General features: G+C 38.4%; 1 protein-coding gene across 4 annotated transcripts in view; it reads right to left on the bottom strand.

Moving 5' to 3' along the window:
* Positions 1 to 8,506: 8,506 nt before the first annotated feature.
* Positions 8,507 to 13,793, bottom strand: part of ANKRD50 (ankyrin repeat domain containing 50) — a 56,863-nt gene continuing 51,576 nt past the window's right edge. For all 4 annotated transcript variants that reach the window (XM_002717240.5, XM_070047618.1, XM_008267942.4 and 1 more), the window contains one exon: positions 8,507 to 11,550. The gene's annotated coding sequence lies outside the window, so the exon portion shown is untranslated. The remainder of the gene's footprint in view (positions 11,551 to 13,793) is intronic.

The following is a 13,793-nucleotide window of genomic DNA, read 5'->3' as shown; positions in this document are numbered from 1 at the left end:
GAGACCAACAAGCTCCAAGAGATTCTTAAAACAGCGCCCCAAGTCCTGTCTTCCTCCATGATGCTCGCTCTGGTTAGATACTAGATGAGGCTTCTAAGTCAGTGGTGTGATAGAGGGCTTTATGTTATATCACTGTATACTTACGACTGACATACAGATTTTCAGGGACTTATGCAGTCATTGATACCAGGCTTCATCATCAAGAGAAATCCTGCTGAAAGCATTCTGTAGAGAAGGACTCCATGGCTGGCCAATGTGTTAGTTTATTTACCTGGAGGTCTGCCATCGGTGTCTTTGCAGGATTGCACTGATCGCCTGTGCCTTCCCTCTTTGCTGGGATGGATTTCAGATCTGCTGCTTTATCCTTTCCTTTCCAAGTAGCTGTTAGGCTCCAGGTTCCTACCTGGCACACCACATTTGTGTATGTATTTATTTTCTGTCCCCAATCTTTGCCCACCATTACCACTGAGAGGTGGGCTTCATGTGAGTAGGGACACTACATGTCTTATTGACTCTTATTTTCTCAGCACACAGAACAACATAGGAGCTCAATAATTGCTTAATCTCTGTGGAAATGTGATTGAGTGACTAATCAGTCTTTTAAAATGCACTCGGGGCTGGCGCTGCATTGCAGTAAGTTAATCTCCCGCCTGCGGCGCCGGCATCCCATATGGGCGCCAGTTCTAGTCCTGGCTGCTCCTCTTCCAATCCAGCTCTCTGCTATGGCCTGGGAAAGCAACAGAAGATGGCCCAAGCACTTGGGCCCCTGCATATGTGTGGGAGACCCAGAGGAAGTTCCTGTCTACTGGCTTCAGATCGGCGCAGCTCCAGGCGTTGTAACCATTTGGGGGAGTAAACCAGCGCATGGAAGAGCTTTCTCTCTCCGTCCCCCTTTCACTGTCTCTAACTCCACCTCTCAAATAAATAAATAAAATCTTTTAAAAAGTGCACTGCATGTTGACATATTCCAATGTAAACATAGGATTCTAGGATTCTGTGTGGACGGAAGATTGAGAGAATGTAAGCGTTTGAGTGGAGTCCATCTCTTGGAGAAGTTGAAATCTGAGATTTTTCTTGATGATCTTTTGAGTTTGGAAGACTGATCTGAGGTAACTAATAGGACAAGTCTGTTCTTCTCTATCATATGGACTATTCTTTAAAATGGTAGTAAACTGAACTTTTGAATACGCAATGTTAAGTCGGTTTAAGAAATTTATCACCTTCCTGATTATAATAGTTAAGAAGTTGGTATTCTATACTATATATTATTTGACATATTATTTAACAAACACCAATTACTATATGGAATATGTTAGATTTTGCTTCCCAGATAAAATATCTGGATACAAATTTAAGTTAGAGTTGAAATAAAAAATTATTTACTTTATGCAAAGCATCTATGAGTTAGCTCAGTTTTTTAAATCCATTCAACAAGGACTCATTTTCAAATTCTTCATAAAAACTGTTGCATAAGATTAATTGCATCTACAAAGGATCTACAGAGAACACCATGGTTAAAGGTGAAAAGCTGAATACTTTTCTTGCAAAGTTTGTGAATATAGCAAAAATATTAATTTCTAAAACTTGCATTCACTATTACTCTTAGGGCTCTAGACAGTGTCATGAGGTCAGAGAAAGTAGCAGAGGGCATACAGACCAGAAAAGAAAAGAGGCAAATCTCTTTAGTCACAGATGACATAATAATCTATACAGAAAATCCCTAGGACATTACTAAATACCACAGAAATAATAATTAAACAGTCAATATATACACACACAGTTTATTGCTGTATAATAGCAACAAATATTGGATAAGGAGGAGTGTTGTGATGCAGTGAGATAAGCCACCATTTAGGATGCCTGTATCCTAAATGAACCCAGGAGGGCCTGTGTTCAAGTCTTGCCTCTGCTTCTGAATCTTTTCTTGTTAATGCACACTGTAGGAGGCAGCAGATGATGGCTCCAGTATTTGAGCCCCTGGGAGCCACCTGAGAGAGCCAGATGGATTACCAGGTTTCTGGCTTTGGCCTGGCCCAACCCAAGCAGTGGGCATTTGGGGAGTGAACCAGAAGATGGAAGAGAACTCTCTTGTTTTTCCTCTCTCGCTGTTCCTCTGTCTTTCAAGCAAATAAAAATAAAGTTGAAAATAGGGTAATGAATAGAGAAAATCAATGAAAGAAGATGTTGGGTGTTCCAAAAAAATCAATAAAGAAATTTGATAAACTTCTAGTAATGCTGATAAACTAAAACAAGAGGAGATACAAATCAATAATATCAGAAATACAAAAGGAAAGATCACTGTAGATCCTGGAACCATTAGAAAGATTTTAAAAAGGTAACTTAGAGAATACTACTATCAACATTTTACCCATAAAATCTCTGTACCATTTCTAACAATGGCATGAAATGGCATGTGAGCCTACAATCTTCTCAAATAAAATTTCAACCATAAAACCAATATCAGGTGTGGGTGAACACATGTGAACATGTGGAGAAAGTGGAAATCTTATTCATTGCTGAAGATGCAAAATAGTATATGCACTTTGGGAGATGTTTTATCAGTTTCTTATACATCAAAGCATGCACTTATCTTCAAATTTAGCAATCCCACTGCTGGGTGGTTGCCCAAGACAAATGAAATCCTATGTTGACACAAGTACCTAAATATAAAAGTGCATAGAAGCGTCATTCATAATAGTCAACTAGAAAAAGCTCAAAGGCTCTCAACTTGCAAGTGGATAAATAAATTGTGATGTAGTCTGACAGTACAGTATCAAGTAATACTCAGCATCAAGTAGCTGTGCTGCTCATACATGCTTTCATGTGGCTGAATCTCAAAAACATTTTACTAAGTAAAATAAGCCAGGTACAGTGGGCTATTTATTATATGATTTCATTTGTAAGACATTATTAAAAATTACGCAACACTATTAAGAAATCATATCAGTGATTGCTAGAGCTGGGAGTTATGGAGGCAACTGATTCCAGAGACAAAAAGAAACTTTTTGAAATAATGGAAATATTGTATATCTCAACTGTGGTGGTGATAATACCATATATACTTATCAAAACTCATAAAGCTATATTTTAAAAGAGTAAATTTTAGTGTATTAAGGTCATAACTTATTTAAAAATGAATTTACCAGGATTTCTGAATATATGATCAATGTGATTAAGCTGTATTTTTATGCATCAGCAACAAATATAAAATAAAATAAAAACTACCATTTTCAATAGCACTAATCAACAACGAATCACCTACAAATACAGCTAAAAGAGGCACATGCACACAGAGCTAAAAACATTGTACAAAGTAAAGATGACCTAAATAAATGGAGGATACAATAAGTTCATTGATCCGAAGACTAAAAGGTAAAAATGAATCAATTCATTACACGCAGATTGATCTGTAGATTCAAAGCAATCCCAACCAAGACCACAGATAAAATAATAATAATACAGAAGTTTATGTTAATTTTATACCAAAATGCAGACTGTCAAGAAAATCTTAAAAGAAAAAACTGGGAAGATTCATACTACCAGATACTAAAATGTACTAGAAAACTACAGTAACTCTAAGGTACAATAGTGTCTCAAGGAGGACACAAAGACCCACCTGCAAGTATAAGCGTGCCTAGTTTATGAAAAAAGGTGCCACCAAAATGCAATGAGAAATGACCTTTCAATGCAATAATGATGGTTTAATTTGATAATTACCACAAAACAATGTTATTAGAAGAAAATAGTGAGAATGTCATCATGATCTTGAGATAGGCAAATATTTATACAACAGGGCACCCAAAATTATAATTACTAACAATATTAGATTTTATAAAATAAGAGTCGCTAATCAATGTAAGCTATGTAAGAGTGAAGGGGCACTGAGAAGACATGTGCATTGAATATATTATGAAAAGAACTTAGGGGCTGGCGCCTTGGCTCACTTGGTTAATCCTCCGCCTGTGCCGCCGGTTCTAGTCCCGGTTGCTCCTCTTCCAGTCCAGCTCTCTGCTGTGGCCCGGGAGTGCAGTGGAGGATGGCCCTAGTGCTTGGGGCCCCGCACCCGCGTGGGAGACCAGGAGGAGGCACCTGGCTTCTGGCTTTGGATCAGCACAGCGCGCTGGCCGCAGTGCACCAGCCATAGTGGCCATTTGGGGAGTGAACCAACGGAAGGAAGACCTTTCTCTCTCTCTCGCTCTCACTGTCTATAACTCTACCTGTCAAATAAATAAAAATAAAAAAAGAAAAGAACTTAAATCCAAAATATGAATGAATTCACACGAAGCAAGAAACCCAAGTGTATAAAGTGTAAACTTCTCTCAAGATGGAATATCCAGCCGGCGCCGTGGCTCACTAGGCTAATCCTCCACCTAGCGGCGCCGGCACACCGGGTTCTAGTCCTGGTCGGGGCGCCGGATTCTGTCCTGGTTGCCCCTCTTCCAGTCCAGCTCTCTGCTGTGGCCTGGGAGTGCAGTGGAGGATGGCCCAAGTGCTTGGACCCTGCACCCCATGGGAGACCAGAAGAAGCACCTGGCTCCTGGCTTCGGATCAGCACGGTGTGCCGGCTGCAGTGCGCCAGCCATGGCGGCCATTGGAGGGTGAACCAACGGCAAAGGAAGACCTTTCTCTCTGTCTCTCTCTCACTATCCACTCTGCCTGTCAAAAAAAAAAAAAAAAAAAAAAAAAAAAAAAAAAAAAAAAAAGATGGAATATCCAAATAGACAATCTATATAAAAGTGACTAATTTCATTAGTCATCTGAGAAATGCACATTCACACTTCAATGTGCTATTAGTTACAACCAGATAGAAAGAAAGAGGGAGAAAAAAGACAAAAATAAAGTTGTTGGCAATGATATAAAACTACACATTCTTGTATGTGGCTGGTGAGAGTAGAAATTGATAAATTCACTTTGGAAAACTGCCATTATGTATTAAACCGGAGCCTACACATACCCAAAGATCCAGTGATTTCATTCATATTATTCAAAGGAAATGCATGCATAGGGACACCAAATATATTTAGTGTATATATATATATATGGGGTTAAAAGGAATTTGGATTACAAGGATCAGAATGTACTTAGATCAAAGGAAGAAGTTCTATGTTACATGGCACAGTGGGGTGACTAAAGTTCACAGTATCCTATTACAGATTTTCCGAGCAAATAGAAGAGAGGAGTTCAAAGGCTGCATTCTTGAAGTAATAACAAGTATGGGTAAACATTAATTACACTGATTTGATCAGTATGCACTGTATACATTTACATAAAATTATAGGTAATCAAACACATTTTTTTAGAAAGCGTTTGAGTAGCTGGAAATACTAACCTATTAGATCATCACACATTGAATAGTCTACCCCAAAATATATACAAATTATAAAAAGTACAAAACTTTGCAGTATTCCTAAGAGCCAAAAACTGGTAAAAACACAAATGCTCATTAGTAAAATGGATTTTAAAAAGTATGTGCCATATACATAATGGAATACTATGCAATCATCAGGAAGACAAAGCAATACTTATATAGTGATGAAGGTACTATAGAGCAATGAAAAATGAGCGAATCCCTGCCACACGTGTGGGCAGATTCCACAAGCACAGTGTTAAGGAAAAGGAGCGAGCACAAGAGAAGATACAACGTTTGATTTCAGCTATATAAAGTTAGAAATAATGAATACCAATCTACGATAACGAAAGACAGCGCAGTTTTCTTTGTTGGTGGTAACTTCTGGAAGTGGTAACAGGGGTTTCTGAGATAAGCTTATGGTCTACACCTTGGACCAGCTGATAAACAGGCCATTTTGTAAATTTATAGGACAGCAAGTCAGGATTTGTAAACTTTCTTATATATATGAGGGAACTTCAGAATTTTTGTAGAAAAATGGAATTAAAAGTGCAAAAAGAATTGAAAACTCGTGGATAACTTTTGTATAGTATGCATTTTCCATGAATTTTTTGAACATCCTTTTTACGTACTACTTCAAAAAAATTTTGCATCAAAATAAGCATCTTTTTTTAAAACTCATTTTCACCAACTTTTAGAATTATCCTCGTATGGTAGAATTTAATGTAAGTTTACAAAATGGGACACATACACTCCTATTAAAAATGTAGCATTAATTCTATCAGATCATTATATTAGTACTCACGCATACAATCAAGAATAACAAAGCTACAAGTACATGGGGATCTTCTAAATATTACATATAAATTGTGCTATTACATCTTTTTTTGGTTGATTTATTTGAAAGTCAGAGTTAGAGAGAGAGGGAGAGACAGAGAATCCTCCATCTGCTGGTTCTGTCCATTGATGGCTACAATGGCCAGGACTGGGCCAAGCCAAAGCTAGGAGCCAGGAGCTTCATCCTCTTCTAAGAATATGGCTCTCAGAGCTAAATTTTGCCAGCGTGGTAATGATGCAACATGAGAGAGGAAATCTAAGCATGGTTTAAATTTCAAATGAACCTATTTTAATTTCAGTATAAATTTCAAATGAACCTATTTTAATACTTGGTACTTTTCAGTTTTATTACAACAGCAAGAGTGCTAAGTAGAAGTCATATACTGAAAATGAGTGCACATATTTGCATAGCAAGCAAAATTTTCCCAGCATATGTCAGTATTAGTCTGAAACGTTCCCTTTGCTAGGTCAAAGAAGTGAAATTAGTCATTTCCAAGCTCTCACAGTTTTTCCTTAGACCACTAGCTAGAAGACTCCATACGATTTTTAGACATTCAGTTGAAATTCTTTTATGCATGCTATTCATTTGCTTATTTTTAAGACTTTTTGAGAGGCAGAAAGAGAAGAGAAAGGAGTAAGAGCGAGCACTCCCATCCACTGATTTACTCCTAAATGTCTGCAACAGCTGGGGGCTGAACTGGGATGGAGCTGGCCTGAAGCAGGGAGGTGTAAGCTACCCAGGTCTCCCACATGGCAGGCAAGCACCCAATTCCTTGAGCCATTACTGCATCTCCCACAGTCTGCATTGGCAGAAGATGGAGTCAGGAGCCATAGAAAGGAACTGAAGGGCTGGCGCTGTGGTGTAGTGGGTTAAACCCCTGGCCTGAAGTGCAGGCATCCCATATGGGCACCGGTTCTAGTTCCCGCTGCTCCACTTCCGATCCAGCTCTCTACTATGGCCTGGGAAAGCAGCAGAAGATGACCCAAGTGCTAGGGCCCCTGCACCCATGTGGGAGACCTGGAAGAAGCTCCTGGCTCCTGGCTTCAGATCGGCACAGCTCCAGCCGTTGCAACCAGTTGGGGAGTGAACCAGCAGTTGGAAGATCTCTCTCCCTGCCTCTCCTCTCTCTGTGTAACTCTTTCAAATAAATAAATCTTAAAAAAAAAAAAAGGAAAGAAAGAAAGAAAGAAAAGAAAGAAAGAAAGAAAGAAAGAAAGAAAGAAAGAAAGAAAGAAAGAAAGAAAGAAAGAAAAGAAAGAAAGAGAATCGAACCCAGGCACTTGGATGTAGGATGCAGGTGTGTTAATCAGCGGGTTAAATGTCCACTCCATCCTTGTGTTTATACATTCTACTAATATTTTTTAAAATAAGTTTTTTTTAAGATTTATTTATTTATTTGAAAGTCAGAGTTACACAGCGAGAGAAGGAGAGACAGAGAGAGAGTCTTCCATCCGCTGGTTTACTCCTCAGTTGGTGCAACAGCCAAAGCTGCGCCAACCCAAAGACAGGAGCCAGGAGCTTCCTCTGGGTCTCCCACTTTGGGTGCAGGGGCCCAAGGACTTGGACCATCTTCTACTGCTTTCCTAGGCCATAAGAGAGCTGGATCAGAAGTGGAGCAGCCGGGACTCAAACTGGCACCCACATGGGATGCCGGCACTGCAGGTGGCGGCTCCACCTGCTACACCACAGTGCTGGCCCCATAGAATAAGTTTTTTTTTAATTTAATCTAACATGTTAACGTAGAACACAATTATGAGAATTAGTATAATGCACAGTAATTACAGAAGTATTGTACAGAAAATATCCTGTTGACCTTTTCGATGTCTCTTTGGAGAAACAGATTTTAGAGCACATTATACATGCTTGTGTGTTTGCTGTGTTCTGGGGCAGGAAACACAGGGTTCTGAAGTGACTCACACAAATTTCATCTAGAAAGTAAAGGGCTGTTTGCAATATAACCCCAAAATATCTGACGCGAGGTGGCCGTACCATGCTGATGACCCGGGAGAACACACGTACGTACACGCTGTTTCAGATAAGTGCAATTCTCACAGGCATGGAACCAGCCATGGGAGAGCCTGAGGACAAGTCCTCATGGAAACTTTAGCAAGATACATTGTGAACTCTTGCTTCCCTACCTTCCTTTGGACAGGGTTCTATCTCATTGTTGGACAGGGTTCTATCTCATTTTTTTCTTTGTAAAATGTTTCCAAATTTCTTGCTTCAATACTTAAAATATTAAAACAACTGACAATTGTTTTCACTATAGCATATCATACATGCTGTATGGGTTAGGGATAAAATTAAAACAAGATATCCTCTGTAAAGCAAATATATTTATTATGCACTTTCATATACATAGGGATTTTTTTGCATAATATAATACAAGGAATAAAATAAAACCTTTACAATGTGAAATTCAATGTACACTTTAGGCTATTTATTTACATACCCCAAACCCAGGGAAAAATAAAAAGAAAGCCTTTGTCTGCAACTACTTTGCTGAGAAGTATAACTGGACTACATTAAGCAAAACAAACATCTGCACAGCCAAAATAACATAGAGAAAAGTATTTACTCCTTTTTTTTTTTTTTTAAAGTAGTGAATTATTTTTAGTGAGGATTCCGGTGGTGGTGGGAGTGAGGACAAGGGACAAAAGATACTGGCTGTACATTGCAGTACACACTGACTTCCAGTCAATTTTCCTCCCAAAACCTTTCCTAGGAACACTCAGATTTTTATCTTTTATTACTGTATTTTTATCACCTCCTTTATTATCAACTCACGCCATTTAGGGAATGGGCACACAGATGGAATGTTACAAAAACATTTTAAGCACATAGCATCTTAAGTTGTGTAGTGGCAACAGCTGATTTACAAAATCTAAACATTTAATTTCAAAAATAGCTATTTAGAAGATTTATATTTTGGGGACTATTTTTCATTTTTTTAATGGAGCAGAAAGTCATTTTCATTTATGGTATCAAATTCTCCATAGAAACAATGAAGCAAAGCAGGGCATCTCCTGCACCCTTGCCTTCCTGAACCTAACTGAAAGTCACTTATGTTCTAGTCCAAAGCATGATTTATATAAAAACATCCAGAGGAGCTTACTTTTGAAAATTATATTTTTTCAACAAGCTCTCTTCCTACCAACTGTTTCAAGTGTAATACAGAATGGATATGAAAACATTTAGCTCTTTGAAAAACATAAAATCCCTTATGCAATGAATCTTAACTTTGCCCTTTGGCCACAAGGTGCAATTTTGTAAAAACAATAAAATTAAATAAATACAATGACAATAATTCAAGATTAATAGAAAAGCTGGCAGCTTTTAGGGTTCTCTTTCTAAAGAAAAACACACCTAATAAGAAACTACAGCTTCATCTTCTACTGTAATGTAAATGTGCTGTATCTGAGATATGACTTAAGTTGGTTCTAATAACAGTATGTGTTCATATCTATTAACAGAATCATTAACACTTTTTAAGGCTGCTTTGCAAGAGTCCCATTAAGTGTATTTAATAAATGTCCCATAGGGACAAGAATTCAATACTTGAAACATTCACATTCGAGTTTTCAATATTGCTATGTCATCTTAATATTGATTGAACTTTTCAACTTATCTCCTAGTCCTCATCCTTAGATGACACAGACAAAATGAGTTTTGCTGACTTTAAGAAACAAAAGCATGAAACACCTTAAACAAAGATTCAAGTGAAACATTTATGACATCCAATCACATATTTCCATTTCCATGAACGACGATATCACCTAAGAGCCCTTCATAGCCACAGATGACATGACTGACCTCTGAAACTAACACAGAGTCTACAGATTTTTTTCCAGTAGTAGCAATGGTTTTGTGCTCAACCTCCAAATTCTCTTTCCTCATTCCCCCTCTTTATCAACAGTACATAGGAAAAACAAAAGTTCTGGGTTCTGTGAATCAGCAGACCTCAAAGATCAAATCCAAAACCTTGACTTCTAACCGCTACGGCTACCCTTCCAGACAAAGGCACAGCTCACTTAAGCTGGCTCCTCTGGTCTAGGCTACACCCAGGAGGCCAAGGCTATGGCTCATGTGCTCTTTCGACCAATTTTATTTTCCTTGGTAATAGAATTTTCCTGTAACTCTGGCATGCAGCCATCCTGCGTATCAATGTCCAAAGAAGAAAACAGGAAAGAGTATGTGGATAGAAAAGTGCAAATCCATCACTATCATCACGTAACAATAAAAAAAAAAAAAACACATGTGCTGGCGGTGGTGTCATCTGAGAAGGACAGCACAGATTACATTCATCAAGAATATTCATCCAGCTAACCATTAACATCAACCCAACTGATTGTGAGAGAGGCTATTTTGGACACGCAGTGATTTACAAAATAGAAACAGGTGTGAGAGGCAAGCATTAGTGTTTATGCTGATAAATTATATTTTATTTATCTGGGAGGAAGAGACAGGGCAATGAATTGTTCAGGGGTCAAAAAAAATCTACCCTCAGACAGACAGGTGTATCTCCCTCTGCAAACACATGCAACTGAGGCATGGCTTTGGCCCTGAGAATTTTCATGTCTCAAGAATGAGTCTATTTCTTGGAGATGCAGTGAGATATTAGTGGAAAGTGAATAAAATAGGACTTTGTTCTGCCTATAGTCTGATTGGTTGGTTGGTTGCTGTGACACCTGTAACCAGAGATGAGGCGGATTCCACTGGGAAAATTCAGATTTATACTATTTAACTCAGCTCCCCAAACTAGTAGCAATTATTAGTTTTAAAATCTATCAGGAAACAATTCTTCTCACTTCAATGTGGCATTTATACAGAAACTCATTTTTGTACAATGCTGAGGGTGTAGTGAACATGAAACAATTGCAAGATTCGTTTTATTGAGCAACATTTTTAAAGATACAGAAATAGGCCATACATTACAATGCAAATGTGACTGAAACAGTATGCTTAACTCTTGCCACAAAAAAGAACAAAATAAATACTAGGAACACTGCCCTTTCATATATATTTGACCATGGCACATGCACATTTATCAAATCTTAACTTAAAATATTTTATTCAATTTTTTTCAGCTTCTCTCAGGGAACTGCAGTATATACCTGCATTTTTAAAAAGTGCTTATTCTTGTGTAGTGAATACAAAGCACACAAAGTGAAGTATTTTAAGCACAGAGGGTTACACTGAGAAGGCAGCCTTACTATTTAGGCACATTACAGTAATCAAAGTAACTGTACTACAGATATCACATTCTTCATCTGTTTTTCAGCAAATCAACAGGCATTTCATGTTTTCATCCAGCAGCTGAAGAACTACTCCAATCACAATGTCTTCTGTTTCACAGAATGGGAAACTAATGCAAAAGAAAAAAAAATTAACTTTGTTTTTCCCCCAAAGAAAACTTTTATTTAAGGAATACAAACTTCCTGCATTTCATAAGCACAACTTCAGGAATGCGGTGATTCTTCCCACCATTCCCAGCCTCTCACCCCTCCTCCTCCCTCTCCCTTTTCCAGCCCCATTCTCCATTAAGATACATTTTCAATTAACTTTTACACAGAAGGCCAACTCTATACTAAGCAAAGAGTTCAACAATTTGCATGAAAAAAAAGAAAAAAAAAAACCTGTTCCTCAACAGTGGAGACAGGGCTGTTCAGTAATTGCATCTCAAAGTTAATTTCATTTTTTTAAGAAACTTAATTAACTTTAAAGCAGCACAAAAACTAACTTTCTATATTGTACCTATATAATTACATATAGCTTTAAGACCTTAGGTAAGAATACATATATTTATTTACTCCGTAAAGCACAAAATATATTTGTCTATTAGAGGCTCATTACAGTGTTTTACTTTTTAATATATATTTAAACTTTGCCTTTACAAAAGTTATCAAGAGAGTTAGAGGATTGTACCACCAGAACTAAATATTTTTATTTATTTTTTTACTTTTTTAAATATTTATTTATTTGAAAATCAGATTTAGAGAGAGATCTTTCATCCACTAGTTCACTCCCCAGATGGCCACAATGGCTAGGGCTGGGAAAGGCTGAAGCCAGAAACAGGAGCTTCCTCCAGGTCTCCCAAGTGGGTAGCAGGGATCAAAGCACATGATTCATTCGCCATTGCTATTCCCAAGTGATTAGTAGGGAGCTGGATGGGAAGTGGAGCAGCCTGGATAGGAACTGGCACCCATATGGGATGCCATTGTCACTGGCAACAGCTTTACCCACTATGCCACAATGCTGGCCCCATAACTAACTACTTTTAAATGAGCCACATTGGTGTATGCATTAAACACTTTATGCAAGTTATTTCTGAGTGACATTTGATTGGCTACCCATAGCTGTCCCGTCCCGCGGGACAACAACTGGGGCCGAGCACCTAGAAGGAGAAATGAAAGGGACAGGAGACACAAAGATGGCAGCAAGACAGGTGCCGATCAAGCTGCGAATTTATTTTACAACCACACACTTATATATCATAAAGGCAGGGTGTCGGGCGGGGGAAGGAGGGGGAGCTTATCTTGTAGCTGCAATGCTTGTGCAAGTAGGGGAAAGGTTACAAGGTCTTAAGGCATGAGGTCACACAAGGTTGCGTTATCAGTACTATCTGGTCTGGCCTGTCTAGTCCTGTCTTTCCACTAAGAGGTCACATGCTGTTGGTCCCCGACACATAGCGTCACAGGAAAAGAAGATTATCGTAAGATGACAAGGAGAATTTATTGGTAATATTTCATACATCTTATCCCTAAAACATGTTCCCCCAAAGACAAAAAAAAAAAACAAGAGAGACTTCAGTTTGCTTTCAGAAAGAGCACAGTTTCTTTAGAGAAAGAAAAATGATTAGGCAAAGTGGAAAAAAAAAAGTAGTTACAAGATAAACCAGTTAGCAAAGATTCCTAATGTTCAGGTTGATCTCCAATATGGAAAATATGCTTGTGAAAGAGCACCAATCAAACAAGAATTATATACTTACTTTCCTACTAACTCCCTCTACATAATCAGTGAAGCATCCTTTGTGGTGGGGAGGAGAAAACATATTTTTATTTCAGAAATACCATTTTTATTTCATATTAAAAAATGGGTTCTACATACTCATCTTGCGAATACATTTATTTATTATCTTTCACCCTTGAGTGAATGTGAATCTATGGGTTGCAAGTCAAATGTCATTCAGAAATAATTTGTATAGAGTAGTTAATTCATTCACCAATGTGATTCATTTTAAAAATATTTAAGTCTAGGGACCGGCGCTGTGGTGTAAAGGGTAAAGCCGCCACTTGCAGTGCCGGCGACCCATATGGGTGCTGGTTTGAGTCCCAGCCACTCCACTTCCGATCCAGCTCTCTGCTATGGCCTGGGAAAGCAGCGGAAAATGGTCCAAGTGCTTGGGTCCCTGCACCTGTGTGGGAGACCTGGAAGAGGCTCCTGGCTCCTGGTTTCAGAATGGCTCAGCTCTGGCCGTTACAGCCCAACTAGGGAGTGAACCAGTGGATGGAAGACCTCTCTCTCACTCTGCCCCTCCTTCTCCTCTCTCTGTGTAACTTGGACTATCAAATAAATAAATACATCTTTAAAAGGAAATTTAAGTCTGAT

This window comes from Oryctolagus cuniculus, chromosome 8 (assembly GCF_964237555.1).
Source record: "Oryctolagus cuniculus chromosome 8, mOryCun1.1, whole genome shotgun sequence".
Lineage (NCBI taxonomy): Eukaryota > Metazoa > Chordata > Mammalia > Lagomorpha > Leporidae > Oryctolagus > Oryctolagus cuniculus.
This window is presented reverse-complemented; position numbering and strand designations above follow the sequence as displayed.